General features: G+C 39.8%; 1 protein-coding gene and 1 long non-coding RNA gene across 9 annotated transcripts in view; both read left to right on the top strand.

Annotated features, from left to right (window-relative positions):
- NTM (neurotrimin) overlaps nucleotides 1–24627 on the top strand; it is a 1227126-nt gene that overhangs the window by 1160480 nt on the left and 42019 nt on the right. The window lies entirely within an intron of this gene.
- Nucleotides 19624–23665, top strand: LOC140713154 (uncharacterized). The gene is made up of 3 exons (XR_012095026.1): nucleotides 19624–19680; nucleotides 19976–20290; nucleotides 23279–23665. It is a non-coding gene; the product is annotated as an uncharacterized lncRNA (long non-coding RNA).

Raw genomic sequence — 24627 nt, forward strand, 5'->3', positions numbered from 1 at the left:
AGGAGACATTCAAACCATAGTAGTAGCTAAGGTGAGAGAATTAGCTGCATGTGCACCAGCTGTGGAGACTTGGGACAAGTACTTTTCACTTTTCTTGTAGTATTGTCTTTTACATACTGTGGCATTAGAATCTACTCTGAATTTGTATGGTGGTTCTGTGAATGAAATGGCATTACCCATCTCAAGCATTTTAAACATAAATGCTCAAAAAGCCAGATATTTTTATTAAAAAATAAAAACTGTAACAATTCTGGCATGGTTGAAAGGAGATGGTTTTTGTAGGCAAACATAGCTTTTCCTTCTTGTTCTGCCATTTTCCAGCCAGGAGATTTTGGGCAAATTATTTAAATTTTCTAATAGGCTAAAGTTCTTCTCTGGTCCAGAGGAGGCATCAAATCTTTTCTGAATTCATCCACCAGAAACAACCCAAGCTCTCCCTTGCCTCCTGAACCCCAAACTAGTAGCGATGTTGTACCAGTTTGGATTCTTCCCTTGCATAAAAACCAGCACTGATGTTAATGTAATCTAAGGGGAATACATTGCCGGGAATGTAGCAGCTCATGGAATTTAAGAAAAGCTGGGTCAAATACAGGAAACATGACAGCGAAGGTGGATGGGAAGTAGGGAGCACCGACATGATAATTGTGATGGTGATGATGATGACACCAGCCCGTGGTATACAGTTGTTGTGTATCAGGCACTATTTCAAGCATTTTTTTTATGTATTAACTCATTCAGTTCTAATAACAACCTGAATGAGGTATGTGCTATTATTCTCCACATTTTATAGATGAGAAAACTGAGGCACAGGCAGAGAGGAGTTAAGTAGAAAGCCCAGGGAAACACATCTGCAGGTGGCAGAGATGGGATACACTGTTGGGATTTCCTACCTGTTCTGGCTTAAGGTTCCTAGAACACAGAAACTTAAGCCAAAATCATGTCTACTAATTTCTTAACACAGGGTGCTGTTCCAGGAGGAAGAATGTGGAAAAACATGAAGCAGGACAGAGCAGGAGGGAGAGCAAGTACAGGGGTGACCTTTCTGGAGTTGGTTACAGGTTCACAGTAATACACCTGCCTGCCAGGTCTATGGGATGGCTCAGGAGAGTCACAAGAAACAACTGCACTTCAGGACAATCTTTTGTGGGGAGGAGGGATGGGGACTGGTCACTCCTGGTTGAAGCCCACAGCAAGGGGCGTTAACTCTCCGCAAGTCTATCTGTGTCACCCTGTCTCCCAGACAGCTAGAACCTCCATGGGGTGAGTCCAGCTAAGGCACAGGCATAGCCATCTCTCCTGTTGCCAGTGTGGAGTGGGGAATGCTGGATCTGTCCTAGCAGTGGCAGCTGAGGCCGCCTCATTCCAACCTCAGAGCAGTATGGGCCCTTTTTTGTTTGTTTGTTTGTTTGTTTGTTTGTTTGTTTGTTTTTTGAGGCGGAGTCTCGCTTTGTCACCTAGGCTGGTGTGCGGTGGCGGGATCTCGGCTCACTGCAAGCTCCGCCTCCGGGGTTCACGCCATTCTCCTGCCTCAGTCTCCCGAGTAGCTGGGACTACAGGCGCCCGCCACCTCGCCCGGCTAGTTTTTTGTATTTTTTTAGTAGAGACGGGGTTTCACCGTGTTAGCCAGGATGGCCTCCATCTGCTGACCTTGTGATCCACCCGCCTCGGCCTCCCAAAGTGCTGGGATTACAGGCGTGAGCCACCGCGCCCGGCCTATGGGCCCTTTTAAGATTGCCGCAGGGAGGGATGAAGCAGAAACTGAGACCCAACCTCCATCTAAATATGATTTTACGTGAAGATAACTCTAGGTAGAGCCAAATAGAAGCCACATGTACTGAAGAGAGGCTTTTAATCTCTTCCTCTGAGACAGTAGCATGATCTAAGTTTTAAAGATAGAGAACTCAAAAGCTAGAAGGATTATGTGATTTAAATGAGGTTTTATCGCTATTTAGGCATGGTGAGGAGAAAGAGAATCCAGGTGCCCTAGATCTTTCTGAAGTTTTGATTTTTGTTGATAACATAGATCTAATATTCCCATAACAGTTTGGTGTCTGGTGGAAGGAGTTTCAGAGAGGAAAAGCTGTGAATGTGTGTGTACGTGGAATTTGGCTAATTGTTTTAGAACAAGCACATATTGTTGAATAACTTAGATGACATCTGAACCAGAGAAGGCCATTAATAGATTTTGATTGTAAGTGTTTTATTTGAAACCAAGTGATCTTTATAGAGACTACAAGCATTAGAGGTTGTTAGTCCACATCAGGGAAGCCTGGCATATCAAATTGTGATGGAAATAACCAACACTGAAGTTCAAATAGCAGAGGAGAGATGGGAGAGGCCATCCACCATTTATCATCATTTTCGTGTGCTAGCACCTTGTAATAAGGACAAGCAGTATCTTATACATGTCTGCTGTACTCCCTTTCCCTGGAGTAGCTAGATCAAAGGAGTTTTCCTCTGAAAAACTCATTTAGTCTCATAGCAAAGATTCAGTAGATGAAAGACTAGAAGTGCAGTCCAGGACCATAAAATCAATTAACTTAAAAAACACAGTGTAATATATTATAGCTGGTTACTTAGAGATGCTGCTACTAAAACACTGTAAAGATCACTGGAAGACATGTTATCATTTAAATATATACATTTCTCACTCTTTAGTTACATGACTCTCTTTAAATCTACTGAAATTTACATATCTCCCTCTCTCACGCTTTCTTACCCAGAGTTCATGGGTTTCAAATCCACACGCAAGCCCTTATCTTGGATTCTTGGATGAATTTTTTTTTTTTAATTTTAATTCAGATGCCTTTTTTTCTTTTTTTCTTAACTCATGGGAGCTGGGTGCGATGGCTCCCACCTGTAATCCCAACACTTCAGGAGGCCGAGGCAGGTGGATCACCTGAGGTCAGGAGTTCAAGACCAGCCTGGCTGAAATGGCGAAACCCTGTCTCTAGTAAAAACAGAAAAATTATCTGGGCAGGGTGGCAGGTGCCTGTAATCCCAGCTGAGGTGGGGGAATCACTTGAACTGGGGAGGTAGAGGTTGCAGCGAGCCAAGATCGCGCCATTGCACTCCAGTCTGGGTGACAGAGCAAGACTCCATCTTAAAAAAAAAAAAAAAAAAAAAAAAACCCAGAAGCCTCATTGAAAAATCATATCGTATCCATGAAACTTCCTTAATGGAGTGCACGTGGGTGTTTCTTTTGCATCCAGGAAATAAACTAATAGAAAGAAATGATAGTCAAACACATCCACAGGAGCACTGCCTTTCTTGTTCTGTTAGGGACAGGCTCTTAGAAGTCAAGAACTAGATTGTAGAATCGAAGCCCATGTGTTCATCCCTACAGTATTACCAAGGAATGACTTTAACAAATTTTCATTGGATGCTTAAATGTGTAAAGCTTTTGCCACTATGGAGCAAGAGTTATGTAAAGCTTTCCGCGTACATCATCGTTAGAGCTTAGTTCCAATAAGACTTATAAGGTAGACTTCTAGAATCCCGTATTTTTCTTAATAACTACAAATTTTAAGTCATGATGCCTCAGCCTCACATCTTTGTTGCACTCTGCTAGCTACAGATACACTATTGCTTTATTTTAATCTCTATCACAACCATGCAAAGTAGACATCACCCTCATTTTTCAAATGAGGAATTCAGACTCCATGAATAGTTCAGTCAAAATTTCACAACACACGTAAAATCATCAAACACCTTCTGCATCTTGTTTTATTTTTGTTTTAGAAGTTTGGCATACAATCGTGTTTGGTGAGGGAAGAGGCTGTCCATATGTTTAGGTTTGGCTGATGGTTGTGATTACTAATTCAAGTGTGTGTGTGTGTGGCGTGGGCGTGTGGAGTGTGGTCTTTGTGTGTGTGTGTGGTGTGGGGTCTCTGTGTGTGTGTGTGTGTGTGTGTGTGGTGTTTTAGATAGAGCATTACATTTAGGATAATTTTGCATTATTTTCAAAGGTAGGTCTGAGCTAATGCTAATATTTTAGTTCCACAGAAGGAAAAAGTCCAGTTTGCTATGAGAATAGTGACATTGGCCACACTTTAGCAGAAAGGAAAGGACGGTGAGTCTCGGTGGGCAGCCTGGGGAAGGTCAGACAATGCCAGCTTGTGCCTGAGTGGCCTCAGTGATGACCCAGATGTGGTCAGTCACGATTCCTCAGCCTTGGGCATAATCGAAGGATCATCTGGATCTCTGCTCCTCCTAATGCCTTTATCCCCTGCCTTCCAAAGCAAGAGGGGAGAAACGCAAAATTGAGTCTGAAGGCAGACTCCGTGTGACCACTTTAATTAAATGTAAGAGTGGCTGCTGTGTGAGACAAAAGGAGAAAGCTCAGGAGAGAGGGTGTGACATTGTTTTGAAGCAGGGAAGCTGAGGACGTACAATAGAACGAGAAAATAAAGTATGGAAGTTGTTCAACTACCGTCTGCTTCATATGCTAGAGCATGTCTTCCATTTTATTACAGGTGTAGAGAGCAGAGAGAGGGACAGAGAGGGCAATACTAGTGATTTTGTGTTTAAATAAGTTACCAACGGTGATTAAGTCTTCCTTTTGTGCTTTGGCGGAAACAGAACGACTTAAGCTCCAACCAGCAGGACGTCGTGCTTCCTGGGCTAGACTGCACCTTCTGTCCCACTAAAATGGGCAAATATTTCACTACAGTTTGGTACTTCTCTATGTTGCCTTCTCTTAATAAAATACTTATCAATAACAATCCCATCTAATATGGCAGATTATTATATAGGTCTTATAATGTAGTTCAATTTCTGTAAACAAGCCTGAAGAATAGGTATTTTACAGGCCAGGCTTTATATACAAATTGCATCACCCATAAATGCTATAGCCAGGATTGGAATCAAGATTTGTGACTTCCATTCAGTGTCCTCTCCATGACATGGTACTGACTGAGAGTGACCACTGCACTGTGACTGGGCTGGAGGGTGACAACGCATAGTCATTGTTGACTGGAGGATCCTGACACGCCAACAATTTAAAATTATTCCAGAAATCCCATCACTCAGCAGCCAACCCTGAACATACATCTGAGAGAAGTGTCATTTACTTCATCAAGTGATTTGTGTGTGGTTTTAAAAATCAACTTTACTGAGCTATAATTTACATACAAAGACTTTAAAACATTTTAAGGTCGATGACTTTTGACAAATTGTATACAGTCAGGTAACCAACTTAATCAAAATATAAAACCTTTCCATCAAGCGAGAACATTCCTTCATGTCTCTTTACATTTCTTTAGTCATTCTCTCTCCTCTGCATCCTACTCCAGGCAACCACTGGTGTGGCTTCTATAACTACAGATAGAGTTTTATTTATATGAGATCATGCAGTATATATTCTTTAGAGTAAGGCTTCTTCACTTGACATAGTCTCTGTGAGATTTGTCTTTATTTTTGCATATAGTTTGCATATAGTTTTATTTTGCATATAGTTTATTAAGAGACCATATATTTTATTTATTATTATTATTATCATTGTTTTCTTTTTTTGAGACAGAATCTCTCTCGGTTGCCCAGGCTGGAGTACAATGGCATGATATCTGCTCACTGCAACCTTTGCCTCCTGGGTTCAAGTGATTCTCTCACCTCAGCTTCCCGAGTAGCTGGGATTACAGGTGCCACCAATGCCCAGCTAATTTTTGTATTTTTAGTAGAGATGGGGTTTCACCATGTTCACCAGGCTGGTCTTGAACTCCTCACCTCAAGTGATCAGCTCACCTTGGCCTCCCAAATTGCTAAGATTACAGGTGTGAGTCACTGTGCCTGACCAGAGAACCACATTTTTAAAAATCAATTTATTTGTCAAAAGAAATTTAGGTTATTTGTAGTTTCAGATTATTATGACTAAAACTGTCATGAACATTTGTGTATATGTCTTTATAAATTTATTATTTATTTATTTTACTTTTTTGAGGGGTAATACCAAGGATCACAATGGCTGTGTCACAAGTGTATGTTAAGATATAAAAAACAATTTTGAAAAATGCTTGAGCCGCTTTACACCAAAAATATATAAGCCTTCCACTTGCTCCACATCCTTGCCTTTTGGAATCGTGCTTTGTGGGTGTATGTGTGTTACAATTAACTAATTAAAAGGTAATACATGAAAATGAATAAATGCAGTTGTTAGCATTGTTGACATATGATTAACATAGCTTACACTTCGTTCATTTACATTATGATTAACATAGCTTACACTTCATTCATTTTTGGGTTTTGGTATATTTAAAAGTTATATAACTGCCCGTTTATTGTTGTGTAATACAATTAATTTAGAAAAATGTTATCATCCCCAACAGAAACCCATACCTTTTGGAAATGACGCTTCATCTCACCCCCCACCACATTACCTTCCCTAAAGCCAGGCAACCACTAGTGTACTTTCTTTTCCTATAAAATTGCCTGTTCGGTTTTATGTCTTTTGTCATTTGCCACTCCTTTGTTGACTTAGCATAATGTTTTTAAGGTTCATCCATGTTGTAGAGTCTATCAGTACTTCATTTCTTTTTATGAGTGAGGAATATTCTACGGTATGGACCCACAGTTTGTTTATCCTTTCATCAGCGGATGGACGTTTGGCTTGTTTCCACTTTGGGACTATTGTGAATAATACTGCTATGAACAGTCATGTATATTCATGCGCAAGTTTTTGTGTAGACATATGTTTTCGTTTCTCTTGGTTTATACCTAGGAGTGGAATATCTGGGTGGTAGGTTATCTACATTTCACCCTTTGAAGAACTGCCAAGACTATTTTCCAAAGTTGCTGTCCCGTTGTACATTGTCACTTTAGCACATGGCTCTTCCAATATTTCAGCATCTACACCAACGCTTGTTATTATCCATCTTTGTGATAATAGCCATCCTAGTGGGGTGGAAGTGTGATCTCATTGTGGTAATGATTTGCATTTTCCTGAGGGCTAATGATAGAAACTGTTTTTGATGTTCTTATTGGCCATTCATACATCTTTGGAGACATGTCTGTTTAGAACCTTAACCCATTTTTAATTGAATTGTTTTCTTTGTAGTGAGCTGTAAGAGTTCCTTATATTTTCTATATATGAATTCCTAATCAGATATATGATTGGCAGATACTGCCTCTCATTCTTTGTCATTTCACTTTCTTGGTATTCTTTGAAGCACTAAACTTTTAAATGTTTTTGATGTTCCACTTATACATTGTTTGTTGCTTTTGCTTTTGATTGTCATATAAGAAACAAAAATCATTTTGATAGGAAACCATTCCAAGGTTATCAAGATTTATCCCTATGTTTTCTTCTAAGAGTTATAGAACTTATATTATGTATCTTGAGTTAATTTTTTTATTTGGTATGTAGTAAGAGACAACTTTATTCTTTTGCATGTGGATATCTAGTTTTCCCAGCATCATTTGTTGAAAAGACTACTCCTTCCCCTACGAACTGTTTTGATACCCTTGCCAAAAATTATTTGATCATAACTGTGGGGCGGGAGTGTTGCTCCTAAACTGTCAATTTTATCTCATTGGTCTATATATTTATCCTTATGCCAGTATCACAGTCTGGATTAATGTAGCTTTATAGTGATATTTGGAATCTGGAAATATGCGTTCTCTGGATTTGTCCTTTGTTTTCAATATTGTTTTAGTTCTTCTAGGACTCTTGAACTGCCATACAAATTTTATCATCAGCTTGTCAATCTCAGCAAAGAAGTCAGCTATTATTTTGATAGCAATTATATTAAATCTATAAAATAACTTAGAGAATATTGCCATTTTAACATTAAGCCTTCCAATTCATGAACATGGGATGTTTTCCCAATTATTTAGATCTTCTTTAATGGCTTTCAATAATGTTTTGTAGTTTGCAAAGTAAAGTTTGTCACTATTTTATTAAAGTTATTACTAAGCATTTTATTCTTTTTGATACTATGGTAAAAAGAGTTACTTTTGTAAATTGATTTTTAGATTGTTTATTGAAGATATATAGAAATACAATTGATTTTTGCATATTGCTCTTGTATCCTGCAATATTTCTGAGCTCATTTATTAGTTTGAATTTTTTTTAGTGGATTTCTTAGGTTTCACTGTATATAAGATACTGTCATTTGTGAATAGATTTACTTCCTTCCTCCAATTTGCCTTTTATTACATTTTCTTGCCTAGTAGTCGTGGATACAACATAAGAGTTCAATGTTGACTAGAACTGGTTGAGAGGAGATAACCTTCTCTTGTTTCTGATCTTAGGGGAAGCATTTTAATTGTTACCACTAAGTATAATGTTAGATTTATGATTTTTGTTGTGTTTTTGTTTTTTGTAGATCCACTTCTACAAAAATGTTCTTATTCAGATTGAAAATGTTTCCTGCTCTTCCTAGTTTGTTGTATGTTTTTTTGTCATGAAGGAGTGTTGGATTTTGTCAAATGCTTTTACTGCATCTCTTGAGATTATTGTGTGGTTTTATACCTTATTCTGTTGAAATGGTATATTATATTAATCAATTTCTGGATGTTGAACCAATTTTGCATTCCTGGTAGAAATTCCATTGATTCATAGTGTGTAATCATTTTTATATGTTGCCAGGTTTTGTTGACTAGTGTTTTTTTTTTTTGAGGAATTCCACATATGTATTCATAAACGATATTGGTCTGTAGTTTTCCTTCCTGTGATATCTGCCTGGTCTTGGAATTAGGGTAATACCAGCTGCATACAATGAGTTGAGAAGTATCCTCTACTATTTTTAAAAATAATTTCTAGATAATAAGTATCAGTTCTTCAAATATTTGGTAGACTTTACCAGTGATCCATCTGCACCTAAGCTTTCTTTGTGTGTAACTTTTAATTACTAATTTAATATGTTTGTTAAAGTCGTATTTTAATTTTTGAAATATCTCCTTGGCCGGGCGTGGTGGCTCATGCCTGTAATTCTAGCACTTTGGGAGGCTGAAGTGGGTGGATCACCTGAGGTCAAGAGTTTGAAGCCAGCCTGACCAACATGGTGAAACCCCGTCTCTACTAAAAATACAAAAAAATTAGCCGGTGTGGTGGTGCATGCCTGTAATCCCAGCTACTTCGGAGGCTGAGGCAGGAGAATTGCTTGAACCTGGGAGACGAAGTTGCAGTGAGCTGAGATCATGCCATTGCACTCCAGCCTGGGCAATAAGAGTGAAACTCCATCTAAAAAAAAAAAAAACTCCTTGAGCCTGTTTCAGTAGTTTGTATCTGTGTGAATTTGTCCATTTCATCTAAGTGATCTAGCTTGTTAGTATACAATTATTCATAACATTACTTTATGATCCTTTTTGTTCTGTAAGTTTGGCAGTAATGTTTCCTCCTTCATTTTTGATTTTAGTAATTTTACTTATATTTCTTTTGCTTTTTTCCTTGTTCAGCCTTAGTAAAGCCTTGTCAAATAACCAACAATTGATTTTCTTGATTTTTAATTTTCTTTTAATTTTTAATGTCTTCGTCTAAAATAATTTTTTTCTTTCTGCCTGATTTAGGCTTAGTTTGTGCCTTTTTGTCCAGTGTATTAAAGTGAAAGTTTAGGTTATTGATTTAAGGCTGCTCTCTTTTTTTTTAATATTATAAACGTTTATAGATATAAATGTTCCTCTAAGTATTGCTTTTCTGCATCCCAAAAGTTTTTGTTTTTTGTTATTTTTTAAAGTTTCGATATATTATGTCTTCATTTCCATTTATCTCAAAGCATAATTTGAAATAAATTCCAGATGACATTCTCTTATATGTAATAAATCCCAAGTTTCCTTTGGCTCATTGGATTATTTAGAAGTGCATTGTTTATGTTCATATATTTCTGAATTTCTCAATTTTTTTTTCTGTTACAGATTTCTAATTTCAATCTATTGTGGTCAGAGAACATACTTTCTATGATTTCAATCTTTTAAAATTTATTGGGACTTGCTTTATAGCCCATTATATGGTTTATCTTGGAGGATAAACCATAGCATTTAATGTGTTCCAGGTACACTTGAGAAGGATGTTTATTGTGCTATTCAGTGGAGTATACTATATGCCAGTCTCTTTAAATTTTAGCCAGTCCAGTGAGTGTTCAGCGCTGTTTACTGTAGGGTTAATTCATGTTTTTCTGCTTAGTCATGGTGTTGAATATCTTTTTATTTTTATATGGGCCACATGTATAGTTCTTTGCCTATTTTCAAATAAAATGCATTCTGTTATTTTTGAGTTATAGGAGTATCGTATATTTGGGATACAAGCACCTTGCCAGATATATTTGGATTGCAAACATTTCATTTCATTTTTTGGGTTACATTTTCATTTTCTTAAGTTATCTTTTGATAAACTTATATATAGCTTTTATGGCAAGTCTAAAGATCTTTGGCTACCCCAAGGTCATGAAGATGTTCTATGTTCCCTTCAAGATATTTTATAGTTTTAGCCTTTATGTTTAGATGTGCAATCCATTTTGATTATTTTTTTATATGATGTAAGGGAAGCATGGAGATTTTTTTCATTTTTCTGATTCAAATATCCAGTTATCCTAGAACACGTATTGAAGAGACTATCTTTTTAACACTGAATTATACTGGTGACTTTTCAAAAATCAGTTGACTATATATGTATGGGTATTTGGGAACTAACTATTCTCTTCCTTCGATGTATATATCAATCCTTATGCCAGTGCCACAATGTGTTGATTATTGTAACTTTCTAGTAAGGATTTAATGAGATAGTATGAATTATCCAATTTGATTTCTCTCTTTTTTTTTTTCATTTTCTGCTTATTCTGCATACTTCGCTTTTCTACATATATTGCAGAGCAACTTAGTCAATTCTTTTTAAAGTACTTTTATTTTTTACTGGTGTTTGTTTCTTTAATTTTTTATTGATTTCTTTAACTGACACAGTATAATTGTGCATATTTATGAGGTACAACTTAATGTTATAGATATATATGTGTGTGTTATATAAATGATCCCATCAGGGTAGTTAGTATAGCCATCACCTCATGTATTTATCATTTCTTTGCGATGAGAACATTCAAAAGCCTCTCTTATAGCTATTTTGTAATATATAATATTTTTCTGTTAACCATAGGCACCCTGCAATGCACTAAAACACCAAAATGTATTTTTCTTGTCTAATTGTAACTTTATACCCATTGCTCAACTTCTCCCCATCCTCACCTCCTGCCTCTCCTTGCTAGTCTCTGATAACCACTGTTCTACTGTTTCTATGATATCAACTTAAAAATTTTTTTTTAGATTCTACATATATGTAAGATCATCCAGTATCTGTCATTCTCTCTCTGGCTTACTTCACTTAACCTGATGCCCACCAGGTTCATTCATGTAATGCAATGCAGTGACAGATTTTATTTTTATGGGCTGAATAGTATTCCATTGTGTCTAGATACCACATTTTCTTTATTCATCCATTGTTAGTCACTTAGGTTAGTTTCATAGCTTGTCTATTGTGACTAATGCTGCAATAAATATGAGAGTGCAGATATCTCTTTGAGATGCTGATTTCATTTCCTTTAGATATAGTCAATAATGGGATTGTTGGATCATAAACGTTAGTACAGCAGACCTGAGACTACTGTCATTATAGAGGATTGCTTGCAAGCTAGGCTTTGGGGGGGTGTCTCGGACTCAACTGGTAAACAGTTTCCTAAACTTATAAAAGATACTGCTTAACTGAGGAGAGTGGCTTTACTGTGCATATAATGATCACACAAAAAATGTGGTTCATTCTGACACCTGCTTTCCTTCTAGAAATCTGGAATTTTGGCGCACCTTAGGCAGGAGGTATCTATGTGACCCCTCCCAATTAAAACACTATCTGCTAAGTCTCTAATGGGATTCCTTAGACAGCAACATCATCCACATGGTGCTGCATTTTTGTTGTCGGGGAAGAGTGTGCTCTGCGTGACCCTTCAGGGGAGGGAAAGACCATAGAGAAGCCTGTATGTGAGTTCCTGCAGCCTCTACCTGTGCCTCTATCCCTTGTGATTTAGCAGTAAGTCTTACTTACCACTGTTGAAAGTCTTGGCCAAGAGTACGACTTTATGCTAGTTCTACGAGTCCTTCTAAGCACTGTCTGAGGTGTAGGGGTGGTCTTAGGGACTCCTGAGGGATAGTTGGCTTGTTCTATTCCAATATGTTGTTGCTAGTATATAGAAACACAATTGATTTTTTTAATGTTGACTTTGTATTTTGTGACTTCACAACATTCATTTCTAGTTCTAGCAGTGCTTTGTAAATTCCTTATGTTTCTACATGGGCAATCATGTGATTGGTGAATAAAGATAATTTTACTTCTTCCTTTCTAACCTGTAATCCTTTTTATGACTGTTTCCTGTCTTATTGCCCTAGTCAGACTTCTGTTGGATGAAAGTGGCAAGAGTATACATTTTTGCCTTGTTTCTTATATAAGGTGGAAAACATTCATCTTCTCATTATTAATTTATTATTGGTTTTATCAACTTACTTACAAGTTAATGACTTTGCCTTGACTGGATGTTTTTCTAAGAAAAGGTTGCCCCAAAACAGGAGATAATAGCAAGGCACATATTGTGCAGGTACCAGGTGACCAAGGATTGTAGGAGAAGGCCTCTATTGATGAGAATAAAAAGAGATGAAAGGTGGCATTGCAATATCTAAAAACCTACTTGATATCTTTGCAGATTTTCCTCTAATTTGCTTTTCTTCTTTTTCACTTATATATCTCTCAGTTCCTAGCCCAATGTCTCACAGAGTTTGTTCTCAAAAAATAAGAATTTGGGGGTACTTGAATTGAAGTAAATCAGTATAAGGGATTATTTTTAATTTTGTTGGATGCCATAATTATATTTGATAATATAATATCAGAAGCATTACTTTTAGAGGTATTTCTGAAATATTTCCAAGGAGACTAGTGTAATATTTGGGATTTGTTTTCAAATATTCCAACAAATAACAACAGTAACCAACACGAGATTGTTATGATATTGATAGTTGTAAAAGCTTGGTGCTATTTATGTCATACTAAAAAATATATATATTTTTAAAATCCATCCTGTGTGCTACTATTTAATGAGGAATGTGCAAATTCTGGTTTGAGGACTCTTACTTTCTGAGTTCCAAGAAATTGAAAGCGTATTTGCCAATTACTTTTATATAACAGTTTATTGAGAACTCGAAAAATTATTGGTACTAACGAATCATCAAACAGTCATTGAAAGATGAGAGAAATGCTGGTAGAAAGCAGAGTCTACCTGCAGTGTGCTTTGGGCCACAGTCACTGCTTAACTCACTATGGTAGTCACATCAACATCGGCCTTCTGGTTGCCAAATCCACTAGACACTTCTTCCTTACCTTAGTTCAACACTCTGCATCCTTTACAGCCTACCCACTACTTATGGAGGATTTCTGTTCCTTTGCTTGGCCTCTGTTGTACTTGGCTAGTGCTGTGTAAGAAACCACCCTCAAGCTCTGTGGTGTAAACCAACCATTGTATTATGCTCTCAGACACTTTGGGTCAGGGATTTGTGTTGGACACAGAGGGATCAACCTATCTCTGTTCCATGATGTCTGTGGGCCTCAGCTGGAAAGACCTGAAGCCTAGGGATGAGTTGGCAGCAGGGGGGCTGGAGTCATCTAGAAGCATCTTCACCCATCTCTGCTAATCCGTCAGCTGGAACACCTACACGTGGCCTCTCCAAGTAGTCTTTCTGCATAGCCTTGCTTTGGCTTCCTCCTATCAAGGTGGCTGGGTTTCTAGAACACAGGCAGGAACTACATGGCAGGCCCACCCAGACACAAGGGGAATACAAGGGTGCAGGGTCATACTCTCCACCTCTCAGTGGGAGGACTGTCAAAGTCAGTGTGGTATGGAGCTACCGTACAGAGATCTTTGGAAAACATATTCTGTCTTAGCTTCATAATGCTACTTTACAGTTCTCCTCCTTTGGAATGTCTTTCTTAACCTTCATTTGGGCCTCTCTCTCTGTGTATGTGTGTGTGTCTCTCTCTCTCTCTCTCTCTACTGCTTAAATGTCAATAATCTCCAGGGTGGCTCTGATACGGATCCTTTCTTTGTTCACTCTACGCTCCTCTCCTTGTATTTCATTCAACCCCGCAGCTATAACTTACACCAATATGTAGCTGCAGTAAACATGTAACAAGCAGATCTGTACAGCTCGGTCTTCACTCCCGAGAGCCAAATCCAAATATCCACAAGATGTCCCCTTTTGCGTGTCTTACAGTCACGTTAAACTTAGATCATCCAAATGGAATGCAACATGGTGTTTTTTCTGTCCGCCGCGATAGTCTTCCTGTTCTGCTTATCACAGAGAACAGCACAGCTATCTCCTGGTCCCAAACAGAGACTTGTAAGTTATTTTAGATGCCTTCTTTTTATTCCAGCTATCTTTTCAATCAATATCCAAGTCCCATCAATTAATTCTTCTAAATTTCCTTTTAATATATTACATTCTGTCCATTCCCACAGCCACTGCCTACCTGAGGCACATATTATCTCTTACTGGAATCATTGTGCTATTTCTCTCACTAATCCATTTGTCTTTAGACTTGGCCTCTGCTTCCTCCTCCATTCTGCTGCTAGAGGGCACTGTTTATCACAGAGATCTGTTTATGTGACTCTGCTCCAGTCTTGCAGATGATCACCCAAGATTCTCTGGAATATCCTACAGTCCTTTTGCTTGTCATGTTTAGATGCCGGCCCACGTGTTCACACTGAATGCTCACCAGAATTTCCACTACTGCACTTTAAACCCCAGGCTCAAAAAATTATGTATAAATACTTCTCAAAACCATATGTCTTCATGCCTCTGATTTTTTGCACAGACTATTCCACTTGCCTGGAATCCTTTCCGCCAATGAGCTTCCAGGCCTTTGTTTATATTTAGCCTTTAAAAATCTCAGCTTAAGTGCTACCTCTTCTATGAATGTTTCCCTAATAATTCACCTTCTCCACCCACACACATGCACGTACCCACCAAAATTAACAAACAAACACAAGAACTCTGTAGATTTGTGGACTTAACACTCTGCATTTCCTTTGCATACCTTCCATATAAAGTTTCACATTGTGTTATAATAATTGTATCACAGAACTCTCTGTGGGCTATCCATCTCTTAATGGTGAGGATTACCTCAGTAATCATCTATTTATTAATTCATTCAACAAATAATGACCAATAACTCCTGCTGTATGCCGGTCACTGTTGTTGAAACAGACTGCCATGGTAAACAGGACTTCATTGATAGTCTGTCTCCAGCTCATGGGACATGCTCATAACAACACGGTTGAATTTTTAAATCACCTCTGGACTATCATGGGTGCTCAGTTAGTGTTGTTAAATAGTTGATGAGAGAAAATTCCCCTTGATGGATCTTAGCTGAGGTCATTAGAGAAATTCTTCTGTACATACAGGGCAAGGATTGTGATTTACTAGTTTGCATAATGCCAGAAAGTAAATCTGAGGTTTTCTAGCAAAGCTCCTTGGATTTATCCTGAAAGCTGTGTTGACATCAGTATCCCCCACTCAAAATAGTAATGTAACATGGTGAAAGTATAGGACACTCCAGCAGAAACATGCTGTTTGCTCGCCTACAGTGAACCAGCTCTTTAGATTTTCAGGTAATCCTAGTCTGAGCACCCTCTGAGTCTACCAGAGACATCGCCTGGCCTCACACTGTCCTGATACTCTTCTTTTTTTCTCTCTCTCTCTTTTTTTGAGGTGGAGTCCCGCCCTGTCACCTAGGCTGGAGTGCAGTGGCGTGATCTTGGCTCACTGCAACCGCCGCCTCCCGGGTTCAATTCTCCTATCTCAGCCTCCCAAGTAGCTGGGATTACTGGCGCACGCCACCACACCCAGCTGATTTTTGTATTTTTAGTAGAGACAGGGTTTCACCATTTTGGCCAGGCTGGTCTAGAATTGCTAACCTCAGGTGATCAGCTGGCCTTCGTCTCCCAAAGCGCTGGGATTACAGGCCTGAGTCACCACGCCCGGTCTCTGATAGTCTTATTGTGGATTGTCGGGATAGCTTTCATTTGTTTGTGGTTCTGTAGACCCCACCCCAGATTTCAAAGCCACCTGTACCTGTTCCTCAGATTCGATAGTCATTGCTCACAGGGCAGTCATTGGCTAAGAAACCTCTAGAGGAAAATCATGCTTGAGGCAAATAACATTCTCTCACCATTAGCAGCTTTTATATTTTTTAAAACCTCATTTTCTTTTTCCAGCCCCTATTGCACTGTAGACATTTTTATAACGAGCATAAATGTTCATTTAATTTTATTTGGCATATGCTGCTTTGAAAGTGCCACATCAACATGGAGCGTCACTCCTTCAGTAACTGAATTCTGCTAACAGCTTTGAAGGAATGACCCTGGGTGTGACCAGTGGTTCTTCAGAGCACGGCTGCGTTTTGATTAGCTAAATTTTCTGTTAGCCCAGTGAGTCCACACACCAATTAGTGAAGCATAATCACAAGCCTGAAGGTTTCAGGAGTTTTCTTACAGGGAAGTAACATTCATACTTTTCTTAATATATTATCATTTTTAAGTAAATATCTGACAGTGTCTAGGTAAATCAATTCTGTGCACACAAAAGCTCAGAGTGCCTCCAAAAGAGTTCAGTATCTATGAATGTATGCATCATATACAGTATCTATGAATGTATGCATCATATACAGTATCTATGAATGTATGCATCATATACAGTATCTATGAATGTATGCATCATATACAGTATCTATGAATGTATGCATCATATACATCTATGTTTTTCACAATTCAGATGCAAGTAACACAGAAACATTTGTTATCTTCAAATCATTTTAATAGATGATTGAGTTCCTTGTCCATCCACTGCACAATTACTGTGGAATAACCTTCTTTCATCTACAGAACCCCAGTCTGTAAGAATAGATATCTAAAAATGCAGAAGCTGATGCCCAGAAATTGTCCTTGAAGCTTGATTCCAAAGCACAATATGTGGAGCCCAAAGCATGACCAGACAGTAAAAGCTTTCACATCATACATGGGTCGAGCACAGACATATTTTTCTTTTAGGTTTGGAATAAGGGTTAATTGCATCATCTAGGAAGTGTTCAGGAATATAGGCTTGTGAATTCTCACAGTTAATGAGGACTATCAAAAATTGACTTCACACATGATAAAAAGAAAAAGAAATCTTGGAATTCTTCCCATCCCAAAAAAGTATTGTGATATTAATAACATAGATAAAATTTATTTTTATTAATTTCTGCTTCCAAACGTTCAACCTGTGAGCTTTAAGCCCACATCTTATCGTATTGTTGTGTTTCATTGCCAAAAGCAACACGTATTGATATTTCAGAAATGCTGCCGGGTCTTTATGTAACTAGTTGCTATTTTGCCTCAAAAAATAAATAATGCTTCCTGTTTTTACTTTTACTTATCTGGAATAAGTAGCTATTGACAGCTGCTGAAGTCAGTATAAAGATTTATTTACCTGAGTGCAGATATTGACCAATAGGGAGCCTGGCTCAATGTTTGTATTGAAGGACAATAAATTGTCATATTGACTGGGCTGAGACATCAATATTTGCATTGTTGTAAACATTTTTAAAAATCTCCATGAAATATTCTTCAGAAATTCTCTTGTCATCAGAGCAGCTGAGCTAGAGCTCTTGAGGGAATAGCTTGTGTCTGGAAGCCAGTGGATAACTTGAAATAGCTATAAATTGTTCTGGTTTCCAAGTTTATACAAAGACACATTCTTTATTGTGATGTACAATGCTGATCATTAGGAGCTTTCAGATGACAATCCCAGCCCCCTCCTCAAATAGCAGATTTTTGTCTACGACAACTCTCTGAACAGAAATACGCTCCCTGAGCAGCTTGTGTCTTGAAAATCTCATGTTTTCCAAAAAAAATCTCATTGCCCAAACAGTGAAACATCATTAATTCCAACTAGATTAATTAAAAATGTGGGATGTTTCAACTCAATTGGAATAACTTTCCTTTGTGTCAACAGTAGAAAGAGGAAGATGGTTTAGAAAAAATATAGGACAGGTAAAGTGATAAATTGAATATTTAGCCCGTTTAAAACAGAAGCATATCTACACAAAATCTCACTACCTATGAATGCCTATTAATAGGCATTAACTTAACTTCTTAACTCCAAATGATATGTGTGTTTATATAATATATGCCATTTTAATTGAGTTTTGTAATAGATACAGGTTAGACAACTTTATCAACATGTGTTCATATAATTTAATGTACTTGGAAGAGATAAAACAGGTGAAATTCCTTTTTTTTTTTTTTTTTTTTTTTTTTTTTTTTTTTTTTTGAGATGGTGCCTCGTTCTGTCTCCATGCTGGAGTGCAGTGGCACAATTTTGGCTCACTGCAACCTTTGCCTCCTGGGTTCAAGCGATTCTCCTGCCTCAGCCTCCTGAGTAGCTGGGACTACAGGTGCGCGCCACCATGCCCAGCTAATTTTTGTATTTTTAGTAGAGACGGGGTTTCACCATGTTGGCCAGGATGGTCTCAATCTCTTAACCTCGTGGTCTGCCTGCCTCAGCTTCCCAAAGTGCCGGGATTACAGGCATGAGCCACCATGCCCGGTCAACAGGGGCAATTTCTATCATATAGTATATAAACTAAACATCTGGCAAATTCTTAATTTTTTCCAAGTTGGTAAAATCATAACCTACTTTAGCCAACCCAATAGTTCTCAGTGAGTGGCTCAAGATAATTAGCACCACCTCTCGGAGAAGCACAGATTCATTGTTCTAGTTAGAGCTTGGTGCCTCATCTTCTTTGTCAAGTAAGACAATTATGACAGCAGTCAGAGATCAAGGAGCTCGGGATGATGTGCAAAATGTGATGCCTGTTTATGCTTCAATAACAATTTGGATGAAGAATTTGGCGTCTTAAAAAAGAACTGCATCATGGTTATATTCCTAAATGATGAATAAAAGAAAAGAAGCGTCCAATTCTCCCTGCAGTTGCTTCCACCTCTAGGCGGTACTTCTTAGCACCCTGTTCTAAGTGAAGCTCAGGGACTGAAAATGCTTTTAGTGAAGAGGGATAGGAGGAGAGGCTAAGATGGGCAGGTCTGAAATGTGCCCTCCTGTTCAATGGGGGCTTTTGAGGGAAAGTGGAAACGTCCTGCCAGTAACCGTGGCTGCGGATGAGACACTCAGGTCTTGCCCAGGCCCCGTGGGAGCGCCTGTTCTGTCATCAGATAGGGGCTCTATCTCAGTGATTCCCTCCATCCTGCCCTTTTCCTGGCCTCCCTTCCTCCTCTTGGGCTTCTCCCTCTCCTCTCCTTCCGCCCTCTGAGGCAGCTGCCCAGTGCTTGTAGAAAGCCTCACCACTTCCAAAGGACTGTCCCAGCCCCTGGGGCCTCAGCCCCAGGATCTGTAGGGGATGATTTTGTGGGGATTAAAATGAAATGAGGTATGGGAAAGAGCTGGCACACAGTAAGCCCTGCAAGGTGAGCCTCCTCCCTATTCTGGGCTTTCCCTTGGACACCCACTGTACTGGTTGCTAGCGCTGTGGTAACAAAGTACCATAGCCTGGAGGGCTGCGACAATTCCAACGCATTGTCTTACAAATCTGGAGGCCAGAAGTCTGAGCTAAAACTGTTGGCCTGGTTGATTTCTAGGAGGATCTCTCTCCTTGGCATGTAGGTGGCCACCTTCTCCCTGTGTTTTCACAGGTCTTCCCTCTGCATCTCTGTGTCCTGATCTCTTCTTATAAGGACACCAGTCCTATTTGATCGGGCCCACCCCAATGACCTCAGTTTAACTGCTTGACGTACTTAAGGAGACTGTTTCCAAATGCCCTCACACTGTGATACTGGTGGTTAGGACTTCAACTTACAGATTTGGGGTGGGAGCACAAATCAGCCCATAACAGCTGGTCAGTCCCTCCCCTCTGCTCCTCCAACTCTCACATTGCAAACCCCACCTGACTCTTCCCCCACAGTGGCTTTGGGGAGAAGGGTGGGGCTGGCCAGGGTTTCCACGCCTGCCTCCCGGAGACCCACTTCGGACGCCCAGCACCGCAACTGCTGCACAGCCACGAGGCTGAGTGCTGTGGATACGTGCATGACTTAGGAATGTGTGTTGGTAAATTTGCCACAGCACACAATGAGGAAAGCACAGCTAGAAGAGAGATGGGGAGCTCATCCACCTGGAGAAGCATGAGCAGGAGCAGGAAGGTTCACTCTGGGACTGTGCTCACAGGACCCAGAGATGCAGCAGAAAGAGCAGTGTGAGGAGCAGAGGACACTGCCTGCAGGTGCTTTCCACTCAGACCCTCCCAGCTTTGGCTTCCCTGCTACCCACGTCTTCCCACCTGGACTCCCCTCTCTCAAGGGGCATCCTCAGTAGTGGTCTCTCAGCCCATCTGCCCCTCGGAGGCCTGGACCCCTGCCTTGCCCTCTTTGTGCCTTCACATTGATGTTGACTGGGAGCTGTCCTACCTGGTTCTCATGCCCACCAGGCTTCCTCTCCACCCTGTGGTCACAGGAAGATGGGCAGCCTCTGCTCTGAGCTCTCTTTGTACCTCTCTCTTCTCACCTTTTTGTTGTTGTTAACTGTCACGCACATCTTGAAGAAGGAGGAATGAAATGCTTCTGGCTCTGACCAACTCTGTTTTTCTAAGGGTCCTCCTCCTTTGCAGCCCTGACCCAGATGGCACTGTTCCTGTCACTGTCACAGCCACCCCTCGCCAGCCTGAGGCTCACTCCCTGCTGTTCATGAGCACCCAGATTGGGGCATCGGTGCACCTGGACTTGCCATGTGTCGGGCACCACCCATCACACATCACTTTTTCTCCATGGGTTATATTCACAGCGATTCCCCAGGCATCAAATTGGCAAAATGAGTTTAGCTCTTGGGACCAAAGGACACACAGGAGATCATTTATTCTTTACATCACTCCCCTTTTCTCAGGTAGGACATGAATCTTCTCCGTCTCTCTTCTGGGCATATTTGCTGCCGGTCCCTGTCCCTCAGGCTGTCTGCCTCTCCCAACCTTGACAGATGAGTCTCACTCCACCAGGATCTTTACAATTCAAGGCACAGTCCAGCCTCTTGTAGATGGTAATCTTGTTAATGTAGCCACTCTGGCTTATCCCGGCTGCATCATGAGAAAAATGGAGTTCCACTCAGGGCTGGAGTTTGCAGAGTCAGTGGGCATCTGCAAACCAAGAGCTTCCGGCTGCGAGGAAGACCTGTCACCCCAAGCACTTGGCTTGGCTGCTGGCTGACATTTGACCATCAGTACTTTTAGTTTGAGTCTCTGGTTTCTGTGAAATAATAACTTCTAATATCCACACAGTGGAGTACAATTTACAGAATGCATCCATATATTGAAAACATTTAACCTGATCTATAAACTTCACAGTCTAATATTACATCCCTCTCATGTTGTCAGGAAGAGACTCACTCAGGGTAACACAGTGACAAACTAAACGTGAACGAGTCTGGCCCATGGCGGTGTGGGCTCTTTCTGTCTGTCACAGCAGGCTGCCACTCTGCACTTTATCTCATGAGAACAGTTTAGAAATACTAGTAGTTCTTTTCAAATGGGATTGTGTTTCTGGCCCTTTCTTGGAAGAGGACCTGAATGAAGGATTGAAAGATTCAAAGGAAGGAGATTTAGGAGTAACACAGAAGCTCCACTTAGGTAAAAGCTAGAGAAGAACATGAAATTCAACATACTTTGCATGTCCCCCACCCCCAAACACACACAGTCTCAATGTGCAAATGTGGCCCACTTATTTTTGCCTTACCACTCTGTTGTTGCTAGTAGAACTTTTGATACTTCTGATACTCAATGGGTTTCAACTGGGCACCATCTCTGGGGGATATTTGAATATGCGCGAGCCCACCAGAATGACCGCATGGCTCTACTGGCCCCCTGTGTCAGAGGGGCCAGGAATGCTGAACATCGCAGTGGCTAGAGCAGTGCCCAGCGTTGAATCCACCTGACCACCAGGACAACGGTGTACCCAGTGAGAAAACAAACTAGGGAGATGCATCAGACTTAGGAAGCCCCGCCATCTGCTCACAGGATCCCTGAGAACCCTGGCTATTCTACCTTTCCAGCACTTCTGCCTTTTGGTCCTTCTTTGAAGATGCTTTTCTTCTTTGGTGCCTTCTCACTCTTGAAATGACTCAGCTATAGAAAATCCTTTCCCTGGTACATGAACAAGGACTTCCTCCTCTAAATTCCTCCTTAGTGTGTATTTATTCTTCAAAATATTTTCTAGACCATTTGAGACCCCTCAGGCTGTCGATGACAGAGAATGTGCTGTCTGATGCTCATCCATCATCCTCCCTCGTCAGATCTGTCTAACCAGTCCTTAAGCCCTTTAGGCAAGGCCAGTTTCCGTCCTGGTGGGTGTAAAGCTGAGTGCTTTTCTCAGGCACACATTATGGTGAAATAATGATGATCATAGTGAGAATTATGATTTTGGTAAGCGGAGTATGCTGGGTTTTCCAAATGCTTATTTTTCATTATGTGAAGAATGAATAATGGAAGACGCATTGCGCTCAGGACCCAGATGTTCTGTCTGGGTGCATTTCCTTCTAATGATTTGAGAGAAGCATTCTTTTATCCAGCTCCTGGCATGCATGTCAGGCTGGGTGTGCATGTGACTAAACAGAGCGCCCCAAAGCTGCATATGTGCCATGCCATCTAAGGTTTAAGTTCTGCAAATTCTTGGGGGGAAAATCGAGTTTAGATTGTAAAAAAAAAAAATGCTTAAAAGGCCTGAGAAAAGGATCAGAGAGACTGAACAGCCCCTAAAAAATACAATTTCAGGGAGTCAAGTACAAATGAATGAGGAACTTTTAACACTATGCATATAGAACATCTGAAAAATGGACTTAAACTTGAAATAAATGACAGATCTAAGTATTCTGATAAATAGAGAAAGAAAAAGCGTGCTAACATGCATGTGTGAGCGTGCGTGTGAATGTGTCTCTAATAAGCTTACATTTCATGAGCTCACAATTTTGGGTCGGTATGCATATCCAAATGCAGGATATGGGTATACAGGAAAAGCCGGAGAACCATAGTGTGCTGAGGATTTGTTTGGCGTATCTGTGTCTATTTTGAAGAATATGGAAGAATAATTGAGGCTATTCATTTAATAAACATTTATGTGGTTCAAGGGTTTGATATACATTGTCCCTAGAGACAAAAATTATTGAAAGTAAAATTTCAGTTTCTTTATATGCTTTGTGAAAAATAATCTCTTTTTACAAAACTGTTTAGTATTGTGTGCAGTGCACAGAGCCTAGTGTCAGTGTTTCTCTGGGGATTGGAGCAGACAGTCCTGCCAACCAGCATGGCAGGGAATCGCCTGGGCAGGATGCAAGCCACATCGTGGAGAATATGATTCTTAGTGGAATAGAAAGCCAAGTGCCATGGAAGCCAAGACTCATGCAGGCTTACCAAGATGCCCGAAGCCATTGGAGAATGTGGAGTTTCTCAGTGCCCAGAAGATTCAGAAGATTTACTTAAACTTAAAGGGCAAGTAGACCTTAAGAAGCTGTAAAACTTAAGAACATCCAAGATTCTGACATATGAAATACAATTTCTTTGGCACCTATGGTATACCATACAGTCTTAGCTACTAAACTTAGCTACTTTTCTAATGCATATTTCTGTGCCTGTATGTTTTAACATGTACATTGATTCATGTATAGAACACCACTGGAACAGAATACACAATAGTTTCACCCGAAAACATTTCTTTTGTTGTCTTTTTAAAGTCAAACCCTTTCCCATCTTTTAACCTCTGTTGTTTAAATTGGATAATTTCTTTCTTTCTTTTCTCTTTTCTTTTCTTCCTTTCTTTCTTTCTTTTTTTTGTTTTTTTGTTTTTTTTTTTTTTTTTGAGACAGAGTTTCACTTTTGTTGCCCAGGCTGGAGTGCAATGGCACGATCTTGGCTCACTGCAACTTCCACCTCCCGGGTGCCTTTTTAAAGTCAAACCCATTCCCATCTTTTAACTTCTGTTGTTTAGATTGAATAATTTCTTTCTTTCTTTCTTTTCTTTCTTTCTTTCTTTCTTTCTCTTTCTTTCTTTCTGTCCTTTTTTTTTTTTTTTCTAAGACAGAGTTTCACTTTTGTTGCCCAGGCTAGAGTGCAATGGCATGATCTTGGCTCACTGCAACCTCCACCTCCCGGGTTCAAGCAATTCTCCTGCCTCAGCCTCCTGAGTAGCTGGGATTACAGGCACCCACCACCACACCTAGCTAATTTTTGTATTTTTAGTAGAGACAGAGTTTCACCATGTTGGCCAGGCTGGTCTTGAACTCCTGACCTCTGGTGATCCACCCACCCCAGCTTCCCAAAGTGATAGGATTATAGGAGTGAGCCACCACGCCTGGCCCGATAATTTATGTTTATCTTTAAGTTTACTGACTTTTTACTCTATCATCTCTATTTTGCTATTAAACCAATCCAATTAGTACCTAAAAGTCAGTCCTAGTTTTTCTTACTTGCTTCTTGTGTACAGCTTCTAGTTCTGTCTTGAGAATGTCCACTATCGTATTTGTTTTAAAAGTGTTCACCTTTACTTTGCAGGGCATAGTTTTACTAGCTGCTTTAAGATCTGG

This window comes from Chlorocebus sabaeus, chromosome 1 (genome assembly GCF_047675955.1).
Source record: "Chlorocebus sabaeus isolate Y175 chromosome 1, mChlSab1.0.hap1, whole genome shotgun sequence".
Taxonomy (NCBI): domain Eukaryota; kingdom Metazoa; phylum Chordata; class Mammalia; order Primates; family Cercopithecidae; genus Chlorocebus; species Chlorocebus sabaeus.